At 65.8% G+C, this 22,297-nt stretch overlaps 2 long non-coding RNA genes across 2 annotated transcripts; both read left to right on the forward strand.

Moving 5' to 3' along the window:
- Positions 1 to 13,527: 13,527 nt before the first annotated feature.
- LOC136788438 (uncharacterized) lies at positions 13,528 to 18,662 on the forward strand. Its single transcript, XR_010827230.1, has 5 exons — positions 13,528 to 13,551; positions 13,992 to 14,084; positions 14,906 to 15,020; positions 15,664 to 15,773; positions 18,493 to 18,662. It is a non-coding gene; the product is annotated as an uncharacterized lncRNA (long non-coding RNA).
- Positions 18,663 to 20,129: 1,467 nt separating this feature from the next.
- On the forward strand, positions 20,130 to 21,320 carry LOC136788439 (uncharacterized). The gene is made up of 3 exons (XR_010827231.1): positions 20,130 to 20,216; positions 20,747 to 20,837; positions 21,238 to 21,320. It is a non-coding gene; the product is annotated as an uncharacterized lncRNA (long non-coding RNA).
- Positions 21,321 to 22,297: the final 977 nt, after the last annotated feature.

The following is a 22,297-nucleotide window of genomic DNA, read 5'->3' on the forward strand; positions in this document are numbered from 1 at the left end:
TCCCCATGTCCCCAGTGTTGTCGTGTTCTCGATGTGCCAATGTCCCCATGTCCCCATCGCTGTCACCTCCCCATGTCCTGATGTCCCCATGTCCCCACGTCCCCCTCGCTGTCACGTTCCCGATGTCCCCCTGTCCCAATGTCCCCTCTGTCCCGATGTCCCCCTGGCCCTGATGTCCCCATATCATGATGTCCCCATGTTCCTGATGTCCCCATGTTCCTGATGTCCCAATGTCCCCACGTTCCCGATGTCCCCGTGTCCCCACCACTGTCACCTTCCCGATGTCCCCGTGTCCCCATGTGCCCATATCACGATGTCCCCGTGTCCCCACGTCCCCACGTTCCCCGATGTCCCATCGCTGTGACGTCCCCGATGTCCCCATCGCCGTGACGTTCCCAATGTCCCCGAATCCCGATGTCCCCAACACCCCCCCATGGCCCCATATGTCCCCATGTCCCCATAGCCCCGTACTCCCCAATGTCCCCCCGTGTCCCCCCGTGTCCCCCGATGTCCCCATATCCCCCCCATGTCCCCCCATATCCCCCCACGTCCCCATGTCCCCCATATCCCCCCCACGTCCCCGTGTCCCCCCACGTCCCCCCAATGTCCCCACGTCCCCCGTGTCCCCCCACCCTGACGCCGTGTCCCCCCCCCCCCAGGCTCGGCGCCCCCCGCCCCGTTCCCGCCCGCCCTGCTGCGGGGCAGAGCTCCCCGGCCCCGACCCCGATCCCGATCCCGATCCCGGCCCCAGGCTCGGCGCCCGGCCCCCCCGCGGGCGGGCGTCGCCCCCACGACGGTACGGGGTCGGGGGGCGGGGGGGGGGGGGGGTTGGGGACATTTTGGGGGGACACTGGGGACGTTTGGGGTATGGGGGGCGCTGGGGGATATGGGGTCGTTGGGGTGTGGGGGGATATGGGGGCATGGGGGGATGTGGGGTCATGGGGGGGGATATGGGGACATTTGGGGTATGGGGGGCATTGGGGGTATGGGGGGGACATGGGGACATTGGGGGGATCGGGGGACATTGGGGATATGGGGACATCGGGCTATGGGGGGACGTGGGGTTAGGGGGACATTTGGGGGGCTAGGGGGATGTGGGGGGGTGGAGGGACATCGGGGGGGGGCGGGGGGTATGGGGTCGTTGGGATATGGGGACATGGGACTGGGGGGACGTGGGGAATAAGGGGATGGGGGGGATATAGGGGAATGGAGGGGGGTATGGGGGACATGGGGGGACACGGGGGGGGACGCGGTGTGACGGAGGCTACGGGGTCCCCGTAGCGGGGAGGGGGCCCCCCTAATCCCCAAATCCTCCCCCCCCCCAGACACCTCCTCCGCCTCCTCCGCCGAGGGCTCGCGCCCCAAACGCCCGCGGGGCGAAGGCGGGGGGGCTCGGCGGGGTCTCTCCCGACCCCCCCCTCCCCGAGCCCCCTCCCCGGGCCCCCCAGGCTCCCCCCGGCGCGGCGACCCCGGAAGAACCGGCAGGCGCGGTGCGGGCGCTGCCGGGGGTGCCGCCGGCTCCAGGACTGCGCCGCCTGCCCCAACTGCCGGGACAAACCCAAATTCGGGGGGCCCAACACCAAGAAGCAGTGCTGCGTGTGAGTGCCGGGGCACCCCGAAACCCTACAAGGGGGCCCCAAACCCTACAAGGGGCCCCAGGTCCCCTAGGGACCCCAAAAGCCATAGGGGAGCCCGAAAGGGCTTTGGGGTCCTTGTTGGGTGCCGGGGATTTGTACCCCAAAGTGGTGGGGATCCTATAATTGGGGAGCAGAATGGGGGACCCCAAAACCCTACAAGGGAACCCCAAACCCTACAAGGGGCCCCAAAAGCCATAGGGGATCCTGAAAGGTCTTTGGGGTCCTTGCTGGATGCCTGGGTTTTATCCCAAAGTGATGGGGATCCTATAATTGGGGAGCAGAATGGGGACCCCGAAACCCTACAAGGGGGCCCCAAACCCTACAAGGGCACCCCAAGTCCCTAAGGGACCCCAAAAGCCGTAGGGGAGCCCCAAAGGGCTTTGGGGTCCTTGCTGGGTGCCGGGGACTTATCCTATAGTAATAGGGACCCTAAAATGGGGGGGGGGTTCCCCGAAGGCTCCCGGGGGACCCCAAAACTCCTGGGGGCCCCTGACCCCCCAGGGCCCCCCCTGATCCCCCCTGTGCCCCCCCCCCCCCAGGTACCGCAAGTGTGACAAGATCGAGGCGCGCAAGATGGAGGCGGCTGGCGCGGAAAGGTGGGGGCCGGGGGGGGTATGGGGGCTATAGGGGCCGGGGGGCTATAGGGGCCAGGGGACCTATGGGGGCTATAGGGGCTATAGAGGTCTTGGGACCTGTGGGGGCTATAGGGGCTATAGGGGGCTGTGGGGGCCATGGGACCTATGGGGGCCGTAGGGGCTAGGGGCCGTGGGGGCTATGGGGGCCGTGGGACCTATGGGGGCCGTGGGACCTATGGGGGCTATAGGGGCTGTGGGACCTGTGGGGGCTATAGGGGAGGGGGCTGTGGGGGCCATAGGGGGCTATAGGGGCGTGGGAGGCTGTGGGACTTATGGGGGCTATAGGGGCTATAGAGGTCTTGGGACCTGTGGGGGCTATAGGGGCTATAGGGGGCTGTGGGGGCCATGGGACCTATGGGGGCTGTAGGGGCTATAGGGGCCGTGGGACCTATGGGGGCCGTGGGGGCTATAGGGGCTGTGGAACCTATGGGGGCTATAGGGGCCTTGGAACCTGTAGGGGGTGTAGGGGCTGTGGGACCCATAGGGGCTATAGGGGTCATGGGGCCTGTGGGGGCCATGGGGGCTGGAGGGCCTGTGGGGACCCATGGGAGCTATAGGGGCTGAAGGGGATTATAGGGGCCGTGGGATGTATGAGGGCTGGGGGGGGTGCTATAGGGGCCATGGGGGCTATAGGGGCTGGAGGGAGGACCTATGGGGGCTGTGGGGGCTATAGGGGCTGTGGAACCTATGGGGGCTATAGGGGCTGTGGGGGCTGTAGGGGCCTTGGGATCTGTAGGTGCTATAGGGGGCTGTAGGGGCTGTGGGACCTATGGGGGGCATGGGGAGCTAAAGGGACATGGGGGCTATGAGGGCTATAGGGGCTGGGAGGCCTATAGGGGGCCGTGGGGGCTATAGGGGCCTTGGGGGGCCATAGGGGGTTATGGAGGGGTGTATAGGGGCTGTGGGGGCTATGGGGGGCTCTAATGTCTATAGGGAGCCATGGGGGCTATAGGGCCTGTAGGGGGCCATGGAGGGCTACAGGGAGCTATGGGGGTTATAGGGGGCCATATGGGGTTACTGGGGCTCTGGGGGGCTATAGGTTTCCATAGGGCCTCTGGGGAGCTGTGGAAGTCTGTAGGGGCTTTGGGGGAGGGGGCTATAGGGCTGTGGGGTTCTATAGGGGCTGTAGGGAGCCGTGGGGGGCTATAGGGTCCGTGGGAGGCTCTAGGGCTCTATAGCAGCCATAGGGAGCTGTGAGCTGGTCTTATAGGGCCGCACGGGGCGTGAGGGCCCCTACGCGGGCCCCGTGCGGGGTGTTGGGGGACCTATGGGACCCCATAGGGTTGGTGTGGGGCCCTGCGGGACGTTATGGGGTGGGGGGGTAGGTATGGAGCACGTGGGGCACGTCGGGGGCCTGCGGGTCCATATGGGGTTCGTATAGGGGCCTGAGAGGGCTGTGTGGGGTCTGGGGGCTTTATAGGGGCATATGGGGCCATATGGGGCCATATGGGACGCTGGGGGGTCTGGGGAGTCCCGTGGGGCAGTGGGGGGCCTATGGGGCCATACGGGTTATTGGAGGGGGTGGAACCCTATGGGGCCATATGGGGTAGTAGGGGGTCTACGGGGGCCTATGGGGTATTGGGGGGTCCTTGGGGTCCTATGGGGCCCTATGGGAGACATCATGGGGTCTGTGGGGCCCTATGGGGTGTTGGGGGGTCCACGGGGTCCTATAGGGTAATGTGGGGGCTGTGGGGTCCCAGGGCCCTATGGGACATTATGGGGTCTGTGGGGTCCTATGGGGTGTTGGGGGGGGTCCGTGGGGTCCTATCTATGGGATATTTGGGGGTCCGTGGGGTCCTATGGGGTATTGGGGGTCCATGGGGTCCTATGGGGTAATGGGGGGTCCGTGGGGTCCTATAGGGTGTTGGGGGCTCCTATGGAACCCTATGGGGCCATATGGGGTGTTAGGGGGCCTCTGGGGTCCTATGGGGTGTTGGGGGGTCTGTGGACCCCTATGGGGCCATATGGGACATTAGGGGGTCCGTGGGGTCCTATGGGGTATTGGGGGGTCCATGGGGTCCTATGGGGTAATGGGGATCTGTGGGATCCCTATAGGGTGTTGGGGGGCCTATGGAACCCTATGGGGCCATATGGGGTGTTAGGGGGCCTCTGGGGTCCTATGGGGTGTTGGGGGGTCCGTGGCATCCTATGGGGTGTTGGGGGGGGTTGTGGAACCCTATGGGGCCATATGGGACATCAGGGGGTCTGTGGGGTCCTATGGGATATGTGGGGGATCTGTGGGATCCTAGGGTGTTTTGGGGGCCTACGGAACCCTATGGGGCCGTATGGGGTATTAGGGGGTCTTTGGGGTCCTATGGGGTGTTGGGGGGGATCGTGGGGCCCTATGGGGACATTTGGGGGTTTGTGGGGTCCTACGGGGTATTGGGGGGTCCCTGGGGTCTTGTGGGGTAATGGGGGATCTGTGGGGCCATATGGGACATTAGGGGGGTCTGTGGGGTCCTATGGGGTGCTGGGGGGACCGTGGGGTCCTATGGGGCCATTAGGGGGTCTGTGCGGTGCTATGGGGTGGGGGGTCCCCCGGGGCCCTATAGGACATGAGGGGGATCCTTGGGGTCCTATGGGGTATTGGGGGGTCCCCGGGGCCCCTATGGGGTGGGGTCCCTGGGGTCCTGTGGGGTAATGGGGGATCTGTGGGGCCATATGGGACATTAGGGGGGTCTGTGGGGTCCTATGGGGTCCTATGGGGCCATATGGGGTAGGGGGGGGGATCCCATAGGACATGAGGGGGATCCTTGGGGTCCTATGGGGTATTGGGGGGGTCCCCCTATGGGGGGGGTATTGGGGGGTCCCTGGGGTCCTGTGGGGGGGATCTGCCATGGGACATTATGGGGTCTGTGGGGTCCCGTCCTATGGGGCCATATGGGGTATCGGGGGGTCCCCCCGGACATTTGGGCCCCGGCCCCGGGGTCTCTCGGGGCCGGTGGGGACGCCCCGGGCCGTGCACTGCCCCTCCCCCACCGGTGTCCCTCTCCCCCCCCAGGGTCCTCCCCCCCAGGTGTCCCCTTCCGGTGTCCCCTCCCCCCAGGTGTCCCCTCCCCCCAGGTGTCCCCTCCCCCCAGGTGTCCCCTCCCCAGGTGTCCCCTCCCCCCAGTCCCCCCCCCCAGGTGTCCCTCCCCCAGGCTCCCCCAGGCCCAGGTGTCCCCTCCCCCCAGGTGTCCCCTCCCCCCAGGTGTCCCCTCAGGTGTCCCCAGGTGTCCCCTCCCCCAGGTGTCCCTCCCGAGGTGCCCTCCCCCGGCCACATGGTCCCCGAGCAGGGACAGAGCCGGGACGGGGACAGAGGTACGGGGGGGATTTGGGGGCGTTTGGGGACATTTGGGGGCGTTTGGGGACATTTGGGGGCGTTTGGGGACGGGGGGGTTGGGGACACCTGGGGACAAGGGGAGGCCCCGGGGGGGGGTGTTGGGGACACCTGGGGGGGGGAGGGGACACCTGGGGGGGTTTGGGGACAATTGGGGGACATTTGGGGGCAATGGGGGGGATATGGGGACATGGGGGGATATGGGGACATGGGGGGGACATGGGGGGGGTTATAGGGCCGTTGGGGGACATTGGGATGGGGGGGATATGGGGACACGGGGGGGGGGGGACATGGGGGGGGATGTAGGGTTGTTATGGGGTCACGGGGGATATGGGGCCATGGGGGTTATGGGGGGGACATTGGGGGGGCGTGGGGGGGCTTTGGGGTCATGGGGGGGGATGTGGGGGGGGGGGATATGGGGGGGGATATGGGGTCATGGGGGGGGGTATGGGGTCATGGGGGGGGGGCTATGGGGTCATGGGGGGGATGTGGGGGGGATATGGGGTTGTGGGGGGGACTTGGGGGGCTATGGGGTCATGGGGGGGGACATGGGGATGTGTGGGGGATATGGGGGTTATAGAGGTCATGGGGGGCTATAGGGTCATGGGGGGGATATGGGGGGGGCTATGGGGTCATGGGGGGGGGGGGCTATGGGGCCATGGGGGGGTTGTGGGGGGGACATGGGGGGCTATGGGGTCATGGGGGGACGTGGGGATGTGGGGGGATATGGGGACGTTATGGTGACGTGGGGCCATACAGGGCCATGGGGGGGGGGATATGGGGGCTATAGGGTCATGGGGGGGGGGACATGGGGGGGGACACCCCAAAGGCCCCCAAAAGGCCCCAGCGTCCCAGCCCCGTAGCGCTGCCATGGGGGGGGGGGGCACCCCTTTCTGGGGGGTGTTGGGGCACGACCCCATAACCCCCCCCCCCCCAAAAAAAAAAAAATCCCCTAACCCCCCCCCCCCCCCCCCCCCAGGCCGCCCCCCGGGCGGCGCCGTGGGACTCGGAGGACTCCGGGGACGAGGCGGGGGGGGGGAGGCGGGGGGGAGGGGCAGGGGGGCGGCCGGGAGGCGGCGGCGGCGGCGGCAGGGGGGGGGCGGCGGAGACCCCCCACCCCCCACCCCCCCCCGCGCCCACCACCCCCCCCCGAGGCGCTCGGGGCGCCGAGCCCCTGCGGCCCCGGCCCCGGCCCTGCGCCCCCCCTCGCCCCCGCCTCCGACGGGGACGCGGCCGGCGGCAGCCCCGACGGTGAGGGGGGTTGGGGTCGGGGGGCATTGGGGGGGGGGGTTATGTTATGGGGTCGGGGGGGGTTGTGGGGTCGGGGGTGTTGGGAGGGTTATGGGGTCGGGGGGGGGGTTATGGGGTTGGGGGGGTGTGGGGTCGGGGGGTTATGGGGTCGGGGGTGGGGGGGTTAGTGGGGTTATGGGGTCGGGGGGTTGTCGGGGGGGGGGTTGGGGGGTTGGGGTTGGGGGGTTATGGGGTCGGGGGGGGGGGGTGGGGGGGTTATGGGGTCAGGGGAGGGCTATGGGGTTGGGGGGGTGTGGGGGGGTTGGGGGGGTTATGGGGTGGGGGGTGTGGGGGGTATTGGGGGGATTTGGGGTTGGGGGGGTTTGGGGTCATGGGGGTTATGGGGTCATGGGGGGGTATGGGGTCATGGGGGGGGTTGGGGGGGTATGGGGGGGGTTATGGGGGTTATGGGGTGGGGGTGGGGTTATGGGGTCAGGGGGGTTTGGGGTTGGGGGGTTGGTGGGGTGCGGGGGAGGTTTGGGGGGATATGGGGGGGTTTTGGGGTCAGGGGGGGTTTGGGGTTGGGGGGAGGTATGGGAGAGTTATGGGGTCAGGGGGGTATGGGGGGTTATGGGGTTGGGGGGCTGTGGGGGTTGGGGGGTCATGGTGGGTTATGGGGTCAGAGGGGTATGGGGTCAGGGGGGTATGGGGGAGTTTGGGGGTCGGGGGGGCTATTGGGGGGATTTGGGGTTGGGGGGTTATCGGGGGTATTGGGGTCGGGGGTGTGGGGGGTTATGGGGTCGGGGGGTGGGGGGTTGGTGGGGTCGGGGGGGTTATGGGGTTGGGGGGGGTATGGGAGGGATATGGGGGGGTTATGGGGTCGGGGGGCGTGTGGGGGGGTTTGGGGTTGGGGGGTTATGGGGGAGTTTTGGGGTTGGGGGGTTGTGGGGTTGTGGGGGGGGAGGGTTGTGGGGTCATGGGGGGGTTATGGGGTTGGGGGGGGTATGGGGGTTGTGGGGTCATGGAGGGGTTATGGGGTCAGGGGGTATGGGGGGGTTTGGGGTTGGGATTTGAGGGGGGGGTTATGGGGTTGGGGGGGGTATGGGGGGGGTTATGGGGTGGGATTTGGGGGTAGGGGGGGGCAATGGGGTTATGGGGTCATGGGGGAGTACCGGGGGGTTATGGGATCAGGGGGCTTTGGGGTGGTGTGGGGTATGGGGTGATGGGGCTATGGGGTGGGGGGATTATGGGGGGATTTAGGACGGGGGGGTTATGGGGGATATGGGGGGGCCGTGCCCTCACCTCCCCCTCCCCTCCCCCCCCCAGAGGCGCCCATGGAGGCGGAGAGCCCCCCGGCCCCGCCGCGCCCTCCAGCCCGTGCTGCAGCTGCGGGCCCGGCGGCGCCCCGAGAAGGTGGGGGGGGCACCCATGGGTGGGGGGTTGGGGGGGCACCCATTATGGGGGCACCCATGGGAGGGGAACCTGGGGGGGGGGGGGTGGGAGAAGGGGTTGAGGGGCACAAATGGGGGGGGGGTGCACCCGTTTGGGGGGGGGGAGGGGGGCAGAAAATGGGGGGGCACCCAGATCGGGGGGGGCACCCGTTTGGGGGGGGCACAAAATGGGAATGGGGGGGGACACAAAATGGGGGGGGGGAACCCAACTTGGGGGGGGAACCACCCATGGGGGGGAGCACCCATGGGTGGGGATCACGTGTTGGTGGGGGGGGGGGATAAATTGGGGTGGGGGTGGGGCACCCATTGATGCCCCCCCCCCCCCCAGGACTGGGGGTCTCCGGGCGCCCTGGGGCCCCCCCCCAACGGGTGGTCGGGGAAGGCACGGCCCAGCGACGGGGTGCACCGCCTGCGGGTCGACTTCAAGGTGGGGGCACCCCCCTGACCCCCCATAGCACCCCTGACCCCCCCAGCACCCTGACCCCCCCCCCCCCTGACCCCCCCCAGCACCCCTGACCCCCCCCACCCACCCCCCCAGCACTCCCGGCACCTGACCCCCCATGACACCCCTGACCCCCCCCCCAGCACCCCCCCGCACCCTGACCCCCACCATAGCACCCCGCCCCCCCCAGAGCACCCCCCAGCACCCTGACCCCCCCACAAACCCCTGGGACCCCCCCCCCAAACCTTCCCCTGGGAGCCCCAGCACCCATAGGACCCCCCCACCATAGGAGGCTTGGGGGGGGGGGGGAACCTGGTTTATGGGGGGGGGTGTCCCCAAATAGGGTGGGGGGGTCCCTAATTAAGAGGGGGGTCCCTAATTAAGGGGGTCCCCATTTAAGGGGGGGTCCCATTTAGGGGTTTCTATTTAGGGTTCTCTCATTGTGGGGGGGGTCCACTTAGGTGGGGGTCCCCAATTAAGGGGGTTCCTTAATTAATGGGCGGGTCCCATTTGGGGGGGTCCCAATTAAGGGGGACATTTGGGGGGGGGTTCCCTATTTGGGGGGTCCCACAGTTAAAGGGGGTCCCCATTGGGGGGGGGGCTATTTAGGGTTCCCTTGTTTGGGGGGTCTCATTTAGGGGGTCCCTAATTAATGGGGGGGGGGGGTCCTCAATGAGGGGGTCCCTTTTAGGGGGGTTCCCCACCAATTAAGAGGGGGTTCCCCACCAATGGGGGGTTCCCCAACTAAGGGGGGGTTCCCCAGTTGGGGGGGAGGTCCCAATTAAAGGGGGGGGTCCCCTCAATTAAGGGGTTCTCTCAAAGGGGGGGTCCTATTTAGGGGAGTGGGGGTCCCATTTGGGTGGGTCCCCAATTAAGGGGGTTTCCCCCCCACCAAGGGGGAATTAAGGGGGGGATCCCCTAATTAAGGGGTCCCCACTTATGGGGGGGTCCCCTAATTAAGAGGGGGTCCCGTACCATTAAGGGGGTCCCCACCATGGGGGGTCCCCTAATTAAGAGGGGGATCCCCACTCTAAGGGGGTCCCCACCATGGGGGGTCCCCTAATTAAGAGGGGGGTCCCGCAATTAAGGGGGTCCCCAATTATGGGGGGTCCCCCACTAAGAGGGGGATCCCCAATTAAGGGGGTCCCCAATTGTGGGGGTCCCCTAATTAAGAGGGGGGTCCCGTAATTAAGGGGGTCCCCAATTATGGGGGTCCCCCAATTAAGGGGGGTGCCCCCACCAAGGGGGTCCGCAATTATGGGGGTCCCCTAATTAAGGGAGGGGGTCCCCCTAATTAAGGGGGTCCCCAATTATGGGGGGTCCCCAATTATGGGGGTCCCCAATTAAGAGGGGGGTCCCGTAATTAAGGGGGTCCCCACCATGGGGGGGTCCCCTAATTAAGAGGGGGTCCCGTAATTAAGGGGGTCCCCAATATGGGGGGGGGGTCCCCATTTAGGGTCATCCCCCAATATGACCCCAAGCCCCTTTATAGGGTTGTCCCCATTTTGGGGGGGGGCTTGAGCGCCCCCCCTCTAAGCCCCGCCTCCCCCCCCCAGGAGGACTGCGCGCTGGAGAACGTGTGGCTGATGGGGGGGCTGAGCATCGTGTCCTCCGTGCCCGTCACCGCGCCGCTCGTCTGCCTGCTGTGCGCCAGCAAGGGGCTGCACGAGGTGGGTCCCGTGTCGTATATGTCATACGTGTCATATGTGCCGTGTGTCATGCGTGTCATGTGCCGTATGTGTCATGTATGTCACGTGTCGTATGGTATATGGCTCCTATGTCACCTCTGTCACCCCTCGTCTGGTTCCTGTGCGCCAGCAAGGGGCTGCACGAGGTGGGGCGCATGTCACGTGTGTCATACGTGTCATATGTGCCATGTGTCATGTGTGTCATGTGCCGTATGTGTCATGTATGTCACGTGTCATATGTTATATGGGGTCCTATGTCACCCCTTGTCTGCCTGCTGTGCGCCAGCAAGGGGCTGCACGAGGTGGGGCGCATGTTATATATGTCATACGTGTCATGTCTGTCATGTGTCATGCGTGTCATGTGCCATATATGTCACGTATGTTACGTGTCGTATGTTATATGGGTCCTATGTCACCCCTCGTCTGCCTGCTGTGCGCCAGCAAGGGGCTGCACGAGGTGGGTCATATGTGTCACATGTCATACGTGTCATATTTGTCATGTGTCATACGTGTCATGTGCTATATATGTCACGTATGTTACGTGTCGTATGTTATATGGGTCCTATGTCACCCCTCGTCTGCCTGCTGTGCGCCAGCAAGGGGCTGCACGAGGTGGGTCATATGTGTCACATGTCATACGTGTCATATTTGTCATGTGTCATACGTGTCATGTGCCATATATGTCACGTATGTTACGTGTCGTATGTTATATGGGTCCTATGTCACCCCTTGTCTGCCTGCTGTGCGCCAGCAAGGGGCTGCACGAGGTGGGTCATATGTGTCACGTCATACGTGTCATATGTGTCATGTGTCATACGTGTCATGTGCCATATATGTCACGTATGTCATGTGTCGTATGGTATATGTGTCCTATGTCACCTCTGTCACCTGTCGTCTGCCTGCTGTGCGCCAGCCAGGGGCTGCACGAGGTGGGGCACGTGTTACACACCGTCATACGTGTCATATATGTCGTGTGTCATACGTGTCGCATGTCATACGTGTCATACGTGTCACATGTCATGTTATATGGGTCCTATGTCACCCTCCGTCACCCCCGTCTGGCTCCTGTGCGCCAGCAAGGGGCTGCACGGGGGTGGGGCACACGTGTCACATGTGTCATACGTGTCATATATGTCCTACGTGTTGTGGGCCGGGTGTGCTGCCAGCCCCTGACCCTATAAATCCTGTACTGACCCTATAGATCCTATAATGACCCTACAGATCGAATAATGACCCCATAGACCCTATACCGACCCTATAGACCCCCAATAGCTGGTGCTGTGCCAGGCCTGCTGCCAGCCCCTTCCCTTATAAATCCTGTAAAGACCCTATAGACACTATACCAGTCCTATAGACCCTATAGTGACCCTATGAATCCCATGATGACCCTGTATGTCCTATAATGATCCTATAGACCCTATAGCGGCTATAAATACTATGGCGATCCTATAGACCCTATACTGACCCTATACATCCTGTAAAGATCCTATAGACCCCGTAATGACCATACAAACCCTATACTGACCTTATACATCCGCTATAACTGGTGCTGTGCCAGGTGTGCTGCCAGCCCTTGACCCTATAAATCCTATAATGACTCTATACATCCTATATCGACCCTGTAACAACCCTATAAGGACCCTGTAGACCCTATATTGACCCTATAGACCCCATACTGACCCTATCCGTCCCCATACAGCTGGTGCTGTGCCAGGTGTGCTGCCAGCCCTGACTCTGTAAATCCTATAACGACCCTATATGTTCTATAACGACCCTATAGTGATCCTATAAGGACCCTATAGACCCTGTAAGGACCCTATAGACCCCGTAATGACCCTATAGACCCCATACTGACCCTATAAATCCCCTATAACTGGTGCTGTGCCAGGTGTGCTGCCAGCCCCTGACCCTATAAATCCTATAACGACCCTATAAATTCTATATTGACCCTGTAACAATCCTACATGTCCTATATTGACTGTGTAACAACCCCTATAAGGACCCTATAGACCCCGTAATGACCCTATAGACCCCATACTGACCCTATCCGTCCCCTATAGCTGGTGCTGTGCCAGGTGTGCTGCCAGCCCGTGACCCTGTAAATCCTATAACGACCCTATACATCCTATATTGACCCTGTAATGACCCCATAATGACCCAATAGACCCTGTAATGACTCTATAGACCCCATACTGACCCTATACATCCGTCCCCTATAGCTGGTGCTGTGCCAGGTGTGCTGCCAGCCCCTGACCCTATAAATCCTATAACGACCCTATAAATTCTATAATGACCCCATAATGACCCTATAGACCCCATAATGACTCTATAGACCCCGTAAGGACCTTATAGACCCCATACTGACCCTTGTCCGTCCCCTATACAGCTGGTGCTGTGCCAGGTGTGCTGCCAGCCCCTGACCCTATAAATCCTATAATGACCCTATACATCCTATATTGACCCTATGATGACCCTATAGACCCCGTAATGACCCTATAGACCCCATACTGACCCTGTCCGTCCCAAATAGCTGGTGCTGTGCCAGGTGTGCTGCCAGTCCCTGACCCTATAAATCCTATAACGACCCTATAAATTCTATATTGACCCTGTAACAATCCTACACGTCCTATATTGACTGTGTAACAACCCTATAAGGACCCTATAGACCACGTAATGACCCTATAGACCCCATACTGAGCTTATAAATCCCCCTATACAGCTGGTGCTGTGCCAGGCGTGCTGCCAGCCCCTGACCCTATAAATCCTATAACGACCCTATAATGACCCTATAAGGACTGTATAGACCCCGTAAGGACCCTATAGACCCCATACTGACCCTATCCGTCCCCTATAGCTGGTGCTGTGCCAGTGCGTGCTGCCAGCCCCTGACCCTATAAATCCTATAACGACCCTATAAATTCTATAATGACCCTATAATGACCCTATAGACCCCGTAATGACCCTATAGACCCCGTAAGGACCCTATAGACCCCATACTGACCCTATACATCCCCTATACAGCTGGTGCTGTGCCAGGTGTGCTGCCAGCCCTTCCACGCCTTCTGCCTGGCGGCGTGGGGGGGGCCAGCTGGGGTAAGGTGCTGCCGGCGCTGCAAGGCCTGCGGGGTCTGCGGGGGCGCGCCTCCAAGGTTGCGGGGTTTATGGGGGGTTTGTAGGGGTTGGGGGGGTTACGGGGGGGACGGGGGGTACTGGGATTTAATGGGGGAGTGGGGGAGGGAGCAGGGGAATGGGGTACTGGGGGGCTGTGGGGTCTGGGGGTGGAACAGGAGGGTGAAAAAGGTTTATGGGGTTTATGGGATTTGTAGGGTTTGGGGGGTTATAGGGTTTTGGGGGTTTGTAGGGTTTGGGGGGTTATAGGGTTTTGGGGGGGTTATAGGGTTTGGGGGGTTTGTAGGGTTTTGGGGCTTTGGGGACGGGTTATAGGGTTTTGGGGGGGGTTATGGGGTCGGGGCGCATGGGGATGGGGCTTTTGGGGCGGCTGTCGATGGGGTAACGGGGCCGGGGGGGGGGGGCATGGGGACCCCGCGGTGTCCCCGAGCACCCTTGGGTGTCATTGCCCCCCCCCCAGCCCCTCCTGGAGTGCTCGCGCTGCCGCCGCTGCTTCCACCCGGCCTGCCTGGGGCCCAGCGCCCCCCCGCGGCCCCGGCGCCGCGGGTCCTGGGTGAGCACCCATGGGTGGGGCACCCAAAGGGGGGGGGGTGCAGAACCCATGGGTGGCGGTGGGGGGCATCTGTGGGGGAGGGGGGCAGCTGGGGGGGGGGGGAAGGAGGGGGGGGCACTGAGGGGAATGGGGGGTTGGGGCACCCATGGGTGGGGGGCACCCAAGGGTGTTGGGGTGGGGGCAGCGGAACCCATGGGTGGCAGTGGGGGGGCAGCTGGGGGGAGGGGGGTACCTTGGGGGGTGAAGGGGGGTGTGGGGGGGCACTGAGGGGAATTGGGGGGGGTTGGGGGGCACCCATGGGTGGGGGCACCCAAAGGTGGGGGGGGCAGCACCCATGGGTGGCGGTGGGGGGGGGCATCTGTGGGGAGGGGGGTACCTTGGGGGGGGGGAAGGGGGTGTGGGGGGGCACTGAGGGGAATGGGAGGGTGGGGGGGGGCACCCATGGGTGGGGGCATCTGTGGGTGGGGGAGGCATCTATGGGGGGGGCACCCACGGGTGGGGGTGGCACCCACGGGTGGGGGTTGGCACCCTGTGGGGGGGCGAGGGGGGAGTTCTTTGGGGGTGTGGGGGGGGCTTTGAGGGGTATGGGGGGGGATTTAAAGGGGTGTTTGGGGGGAGCACCCATGGGGTGGGGGGCACCCTTGGGTGGGTGCGGCACCCATGGGGGGGCAGCCATTGGGGGGGGGTTATGGGGTGATGGGACCCCCATTTTCTCCCCCCCATTTGTGTGCCGCCCCTTTTGGGTGCCCCCCCCATCACGGTGGCACCCATGGGTGCTGTCGGGGGCACCTTTGGGTGCTGACCCTTCCCCCCCCCCAAAGCTGTGCTGGGGGTGCGCGCGGTGCCGCAGCTGCGGGGCCCCCCCGGGCGGGGGGAGGAGCCCGAGTGGGACCCCGAGGACGGGCTGTGCCCCCTGCGCCCGGCTGCGGCAGAGCGGTGAGGGGGGGGCACCTATGGGTGCTGGGGGGGGGGGAGCACCTATGGGTGCGAGGGGGGGGGGGCACCTATGGGTGTGAGGGGGGATGGGGGATGGGGGGTGTGGGGGGATGGGGCAGTGGTGCTGGGGGGGTAATGGGGCAGTGGTGCTGGGGGGGCTATGGGTGCTGGGGGGGCCTATGGGTGCTGGGGGGTCTGTGGGTGCTGATGGGGGCTATGGGTGCTGGGGAGGGGCTATGGGTGCTGGGGGGGTCTGTGGGTGCTGGGGGGGCCTATGGGTGCTGGGGGGGTCTGTGGGTGCTGAGGGGGGGCTATGGGTGCTGGGGGGGTCTGTGGGTGCTGGGGGGCCTATGGGTGCTGGGGAGGGGCTATGGGTGCTGGGGGGGCCTATGGGTGCTGGGGGGGTCTGTGGGTGCTGAGGGGGGCTATGGGTGCTGGGGGGGGCTATGGGTGCTGGGGGGCTATGGGTGCTGGGGGGGTCTGTGGGTGCTGGGGGGGGCCTATGGGTGCTGGGGCACTTAATGGGCTCTGGGGGCGTCACGGGGTGCTGACGTCCGCAGGTTTTGGGCCCGGTGGGGTGGGGGGAGGGATGTGAGCGCGCCCCCTCCCCCTGCTGAGCACCCTTGGGTGCCCCCCCCCGCAGGCAGCTTCTGCCCGCTGTGCGCCCGCTGCTACGAGGAGGGGGCGCCGAGCGCCTCCTGCGCTGCCAGCGCTGCCAGCGCCGCGTCCACGCCGGCTGCGAGCGCCTGGCCGGTGAGTGGGCACCCATGGGTGGGCGGGGGGCACCCGGGGGGTGGGCGAGGGGGCACCCCTGGGTGGGCGGGGGGGGTTATGGGGGGTTGGAGGGGGTTATTGGGGGGTTTTGGCAGGGGGGGGGGTCGGGCACCTATGGGTGGGCTGGGGGCTTCCTGGGTGGGTTAGGGGAACTTGGGGCACCCATGGGTGGGCGTGGGGCACCCGGGGGTGGGCATGGGGCACCCTGGGCTTTTATTGGGCACCCCTGGGTGGGTTTGGGGCACCCTGCGGTTCTATGGGGCACCCATAGGTGGGCACGGGGCACCCTGGGGGCATCCATGGGTGGGTTTGGGGCACCCTGGGGTTCAATGGGGGACCCATAGGTGGTGATGGGGCTCCTTGGGGGCACCCATAGGTGGGCACGGGGCACCCTGGGGGCACCCATGGGTGGGTGTGGGCACCTTGAGCTTTTATTGGGCACCCATAGGTGGGCGCAGGGCAGCCTGGGGGCACCCATGGGTGGGCGTAGGGCACCCTGGGGTTCTATGGGGCACCCCTGGGTGGGGATGGGGACACCTTGGGGGCACCCATGGGTGGGTGTGGGGCACCCTGGGGTTCAATGGGGCACCCATGGGTGGGTTTGGGGCACCCTGGGGTTCAATGGGGCACTGTTGGGTGGGGACGGGGCACCCTGGGGGCACCCATAGGTGGGTTTGGGGCACCCTGGGTTTCAATGGGGCACCTATAGGTGGGTGTGGGTGACCTTGGGGGCACCCATGGGTGGGTGTGGAGCACCCTGGGCTTTTATTGGGCACCCATAGGTGGTGATGGGGCTCCTTGGGGGCACCCATGGGTGGGTGTGGGCACCTTGAGCTTTTATTGGGCACCCATAGGTGGGCGCGGGGCAGCCTGGGGGCACCCATGGGTGGGGCGTAGGGCACCCTGGGGTTCTATGGGGCACCCCTGGGTGGGGATGGGGCACCTTGGGGGCACCCATGGGTGGGTGTGGGGCACCCTGGGGGCACCCATGGGTGGGTTTTGGGCACCCTGGGGTTCAATGGGGCACCCCTGGGTGTGCGCAGGGCACCCTGGGAGCACCCATAGGTGGGTATGGGGCACCTTGGGGGCACCCATAGGTGGGCTTAAGGCACCCTGGGCTTTTATGGGGCACCCATAGGTGGGTTTGGGGCACCCTGGGGTTCAATGGGGCACTGTTGGGTGGGGATGGGGCACCCTGGGGGCACCCATGGGTGGGTGTGGGGCACCCTGGGCTTTTATTGGGCACCCATAGGTGGTGATGGGGCTCCTTGGGGGCACCCATGGGTCGGTTTGGGGCACCCTGGGCTTTTATTGGGCACCCATAGGTGAGCGTGGGGCACCCTGGGGTTCAATGGGGCACCCATAGCTGGGTGTGGGGGCACCTTGGGGGCACCCATAGGTGGGTGCGGGGCACCTTGGGGGCAGCCCTGGGTGGGTGTGGGGCACCCTGGGGTTCTATGGGGCACCCATAGGTGGGTGTGGGGCACCCATGGGTGGGTGTGGGGCACTCTGGGGTTCCATGGGGCACCCGTAGGTGTGGTGTTGGGCACCCATGGGTGGTGATGGGGCACCCTGGGAGCACCCATAGGTGGGTGTGGGGCACCCTGGGGTTCATTGGGGCACCCATGGGTGGTGATGGGGCTCCTTGGGGGCACCCCTAGGTGGGTGTTGGGCACCCTGGGGTTCAATGGGTACCCATAGGTGGGCATGGGGCACCCATGGGTGGGCGTGGGGCACCCTGGGGGCGCCCATGGGTGGGGATGGGGCACCCTGGGGTTCAGTGGGGCACCCATGGGTGGGCATGGGGCTCCTTGGGGGCACCCATGGGTGGGTGTGGGGCACCCTGGGTTTTTATTGGGCACCCATAGGTGGGTGTGGGGCACCCATGGGTGGGCGTGGGGCACCCTGGGGGCACCCATAGGTGGGTGTGGGGCACCCTGGGGTTCATTGGGGCACGCATGGGTGGTGATGGGGCTCCTTGGGGGCACCCCTAGGTGGGTGTTGGGCACCCTGGGGTTCAATGGGTACCCATAGGTGGGCGTGGGGCACCCATGGGTGGGGACGGGGCACCCTGGGGGCACCCATGGGTGGGGATGGGGCACCCTGGGGTTCAGTGGGGCACCCATGGGTGGGCATGGGGCTCCTTGGGGGCACCCATGGGTGGGTGTGGGGCACCCTGGGTTTTTATTGGGCACCCATAGGTGGGTGTGGGGCACCCATGGGTGGGCGTGGGGCACCCTGGGGGCACCCATAGGTGGGTGTGGGGCACCCTGGGGTTCATTGGGGCACGCATGGGTGGTGATGGGGCTCCTTGGGGGCACCCCTAGGTGGGTGTTGGGCACCCTGGGGTTCAATGGGTACCCATAGGTGGGCGTGGGGCACCCATGGGTGGGCGTGGGGCACCCTGGGGGCACCCATGGGTGGGCTTGGGGCACCCTGGGTTTTATTGGGCACCCATAGGTGGGCGTGGGGCACCCATAGGTGTGCGTGGGCCACCCTGGGGTCCAATGGGGCACCCATAGGTGGGCGTGGGGCACCCGGGGACACCCCTGCCTGGGCGCGGGGCGCCCTGGCGACCCTTTCACCGCCCCCCTGTGCCGTGCGTGTGTCCCCCCCCAGCGGGTGCACCCCGGGCGCTCGCGGAGCACCCAAGGGTGCCCCCCCCCCCTCCCCTAACCCCCCCCGCCCCCCCCCGCAGAGGAGGGCTGGGAGCTGCTGGCGCGGGCGGCGCCGGGCGAGGGCTACACGTGCGGGGGGTGCCCCGGGGGCGCCTGGCGGGCGGCGCTGCTGCGGGCGCTGCGCGGGGCCCTGGGCGCCGTCCTGGGGGCGCTGCTCCGCGGCCCCCCCGCGCCCGGGCTGCTGCGGTGCGCCCAGGTAACGGGGGGGGCTATGGGGTCGGGGGGTTGGGGGTCGGGGGGGTTTTGGGGTCGGGGGGTTAGGGGGGTTATGGGGTTTGGGGGGTTTGGGGTCGGGGGGGGTTTGGGGTCGGGGGGTTTGGGGGGGTTATGGGGTCGGGGGGGGGGGTACGGGGTCAGGGGGTTTGGGGGGGTTATGGGGTGGGGGGGGTAATGGGGTCGGGGGGTTATGGGGTGGGGGGGGGTTATGGGGTCGGGGGGTTTGGGGTTGGGGGGGGTTATGGGGGTTATGGGGTTTGGAGGGTTATGTGGGGGGTTTGGGGTGGGGTTGGGGGGGTTATGGGGTTTGGGGGGTGGGGGGGGTTATGGGGTGGGGGGGGGGGGGTAATGGGGGTTATGGGGTTATGGGGGGGGGGGTTGGGGGGGTTATGGGGGTTTGGGGAGGTGGGGGGTTTGGGGGTGGGGGGGGTTATGGGGTCGGGGGGGTTATGGGGGGCAATGGGGGTTGGGGGGGTTATGGGGTTGGGGGGCGTTAATGGGGTTTGGGGGGCATTATGGGGTTGGGGATTTGGGGTTTGGGGGGGGGTTCAGGGGGTTTTGGGGTTATGGGGGATTTAATGGGGTTTGGGGGAGTGGGGAGGTTATGGGGGGTTTGGGGGGTGGGGGGTTATGGGGTTGGGGGGGTTTTATGCGGTTTGGGGGGGGTTATGGGATTGGGGGGTTTGGGGGATTATGGGGTTTGGGGAGGTTAATGGGGTTTGGGGGAGTTCGGGGGTTATGCGGTTTGGGGGCTTTGGGGGGGTTTGGGGGGGGGTTTGGGGAGGTAATGGGGGGTTTGGGGGGTTAGGGGTTCAGGGGGGTTTGAGGGGTTTGGGGGTTTTTATGGGGCCTGGGGGGGTTATGGGGTTTGGGGGGGTTTGGGGGTTTGGGGGGGTTTGGGGGAGTGGGGGGTTATGGGGGTTTTATGGGGTCAAGGGGGTTATGGGGTTTGGGGGGTTTGGGGGAGTGGGGGGGTTATGGGGGGTTATGGGGTTGGGGGGTTGGGGGGGGTTGGGGGGTTATGGGGTTCGGGGGCTTTGGGGGCTTATGGGGGATTTGGGGCAGTGGGGGGGTTATGGGGTTTGGGGGGATTTGGGGGTTTGGGAGGTTTCGGGGGATTGGGGGGTTATGGGTTTGGGGGGGTTGGGGGTTTTAATGGGGTTTGGGGGGTTATGGGGGGGTTATGGGGTTTGGGGGGTTATGGGGTTTGTGGGGGTAATGGGGTTGGGGGGTTATGGGGGGGGTTGGGGGGTTATGGGGGGTTAATGGGGTGTGGGATTTTGGGGGGATTTATGGGGATTCGGGGGCCTTGGGGGGCTCTCGGGGGGGTATTTGGGGTCTGGGGGGGGCATTTGGGGGCTCTTCGGGGGTCTCAGGGTGGGACCCAATCGGGGGGGCCACGGGGGCCCTTTTGGGGTGCTGACCCCGCCCCCCCCCCAGTGCGCCCCCGGGGGGCCAAGCTGCACCCGGGCCCCTGCGACCTCGGCGCCGTCAAGGCCCTGCTGGAGGGGGGCACTACAGCTCCGTGGTGAGGGGGGCACCCATGGGTGGGGGGCACCCATGGGTGGGGGCACCCGGTGGGGGGGCACCTGGGGGGTGCGGGGAGGGGGGAAGGGGATTGGGGGCAGCCATGGGGGTAATTGGGGGGGGGGGGGTGTTGGGGGGGCCACCCATGGGTGGGGGGCACCCATGGGTGTTGGGGGGCGGTTGGGGGTCCCATGGGTGGGGGGCGGGCTATATTGGGGGGGCATATTAGGGGGGCACTATGGGGGGAGGGCATTTTGGGGGGGTCCCATAAGGGGGGTCCCACATGGGGGGGTCCCACATGGGTGGGGGTCCCAAGGGTGCTGGGGCACCCATGGGTGGGCTTCAGGTTCCAACGTGGGGGTGGGGGTCCCCAAATCCTCCCCCCTCAAATTTTGGGGGTCTTGGGGGGGGGGATTTAGGGGTCCGGGGGGGCATTTTGGGGGGTTATGGGTGCCGGGGAGGGGTTATGGGTGCCCGGGGGGGGGGGCACCCATGGGTGCTGGGGCGGGGGTCCCATGGGTGCCCTTGCAGCAGGGCTTCAGCGAGGACGTGGTGGGGGTGCTGCTGCGGGGGGGGCCGGGGGTGCCCCGCGGCCGACGGTGCCCGGGAGCTCTTCATCCAGGTAAGGGGCGGGGGCGGGGGGCACCCTTGGGTGGGGGGGCACCTTTGGGTGGGTGGGGGGTACCCATGGGGGGCAGGAGGGGCGTAAGGGGGTAGGGGTGCATGGGGGGGGCACCCAATTGGGGGGGGGACCCATTCTGGGGGGGGGTGGCGCCCATTTTTTGGGATGGGCACCCAATTTTAGGGGGGCCACCCAATTTTGGGGGCACCCATGGGTGGGGGGGCACCCATTTTGGGGGGGCACCCATTTTGGGGGGGGGCACCCATTTGGGCTGGGCACCCGCTATTTAAGGGGGGGCACCCACAGGGAGGTGGGGGGGGGGTCTCATGGGGATGGGGTGGGGGCACCCATGGGGGTGGGGTGACAGCAGCACCCATGGGTGCCCCCTTGCCCCCCCCAGCTGATGCTCGACGCCTTCCCCTGGTTCGACGTCCGCGACCCCAAGCGCTGGCGGCCCCCCGGGGCCGGGGGGTCCCAAAGTCAGTGGGGGGGGGGATTTGGGGTCCGGGGGGGGCATTTGGGGTCTGGGGGGTATTTGGGGTCTTGGGGGGTATTTGGGGTCCGGGGGGGGGGCATTTGGGGTCTGGGGGGGTATTTGGGGTCTTGGGGGGTATTTGGGGTCCTGGGGGAAATCTGGGGGGGGGCCTGGGGGGTATTTGGGGTGCGGGGGGTATTTGGGGGGGGTCTGGGGGCGTATTTGGGGTCCGGGGGGATATTTAGGGTCGGGGGGGTATTTGGGGGGTCCTTGGGGGGTATTTGGGGGTCTAGGGGGGGGAATTGGGGGGTCCTGGGGGGTATTTGGGATCTGGGCAGGGTTTTGGGGGGTCCTGGGGGGATTTGGGGTCCTGGGGGCAATTGGGGGGTCTTGGGGGGGGGTATTTGGGGTGTCCTGGGGGGGGTATTTGGGGTTGGGGGGGACATCTGGGGGGTCCTGGAGGGTACTGGGGGGGGGCAGGGGTATTTGGGGTCGGGGGGGTATTTTGGGGGGGGTCTGGGGGGGCATTTGGTATCCAGGGAGGGTTATTTGGGGCTGGGGGCTGGGGGGGGTGTAAGTTTGGGGGGGGTCACCAACTTGCCCCCCCCCCCCATATTTGCCCCCCCAGCGGGCTCCTGCCCCACGCGGTGCTGCCCCCTCGGCCGACCACACGTACGCGCAGTGGCGCCAGGACCCCCCGGCCCCCCGGTGAGATGGGGGGGGGGCATTATTTTAAAGGGGGGGGCGTTAAACGGGGGGGGGGGGTCCCGTTAAATGCGGGGGGGGGGTCCCCATTAAATGGGGGGGGGTCCCTTTATTTTGGGGGTCCCTTACGGCTTTGGGGGGTCCCTTTTTATTTTGGGGGGTCCCTTTTTATTTATGGGGGGGTCTCATTTTATTTGGGGGGGCCCCTTTTAATGGGGGGGCCCTTTTTTATTTTGGGGGGTCCCTTTATGGCTTGGGGGGTCCCTTTTTAATGGGGGCC

Source organism: Anser cygnoides, chromosome 37 (assembly GCF_040182565.1).
Source record: "Anser cygnoides isolate HZ-2024a breed goose chromosome 37, Taihu_goose_T2T_genome, whole genome shotgun sequence".
Classification (NCBI taxonomy): domain Eukaryota; kingdom Metazoa; phylum Chordata; class Aves; order Anseriformes; family Anatidae; genus Anser; species Anser cygnoides.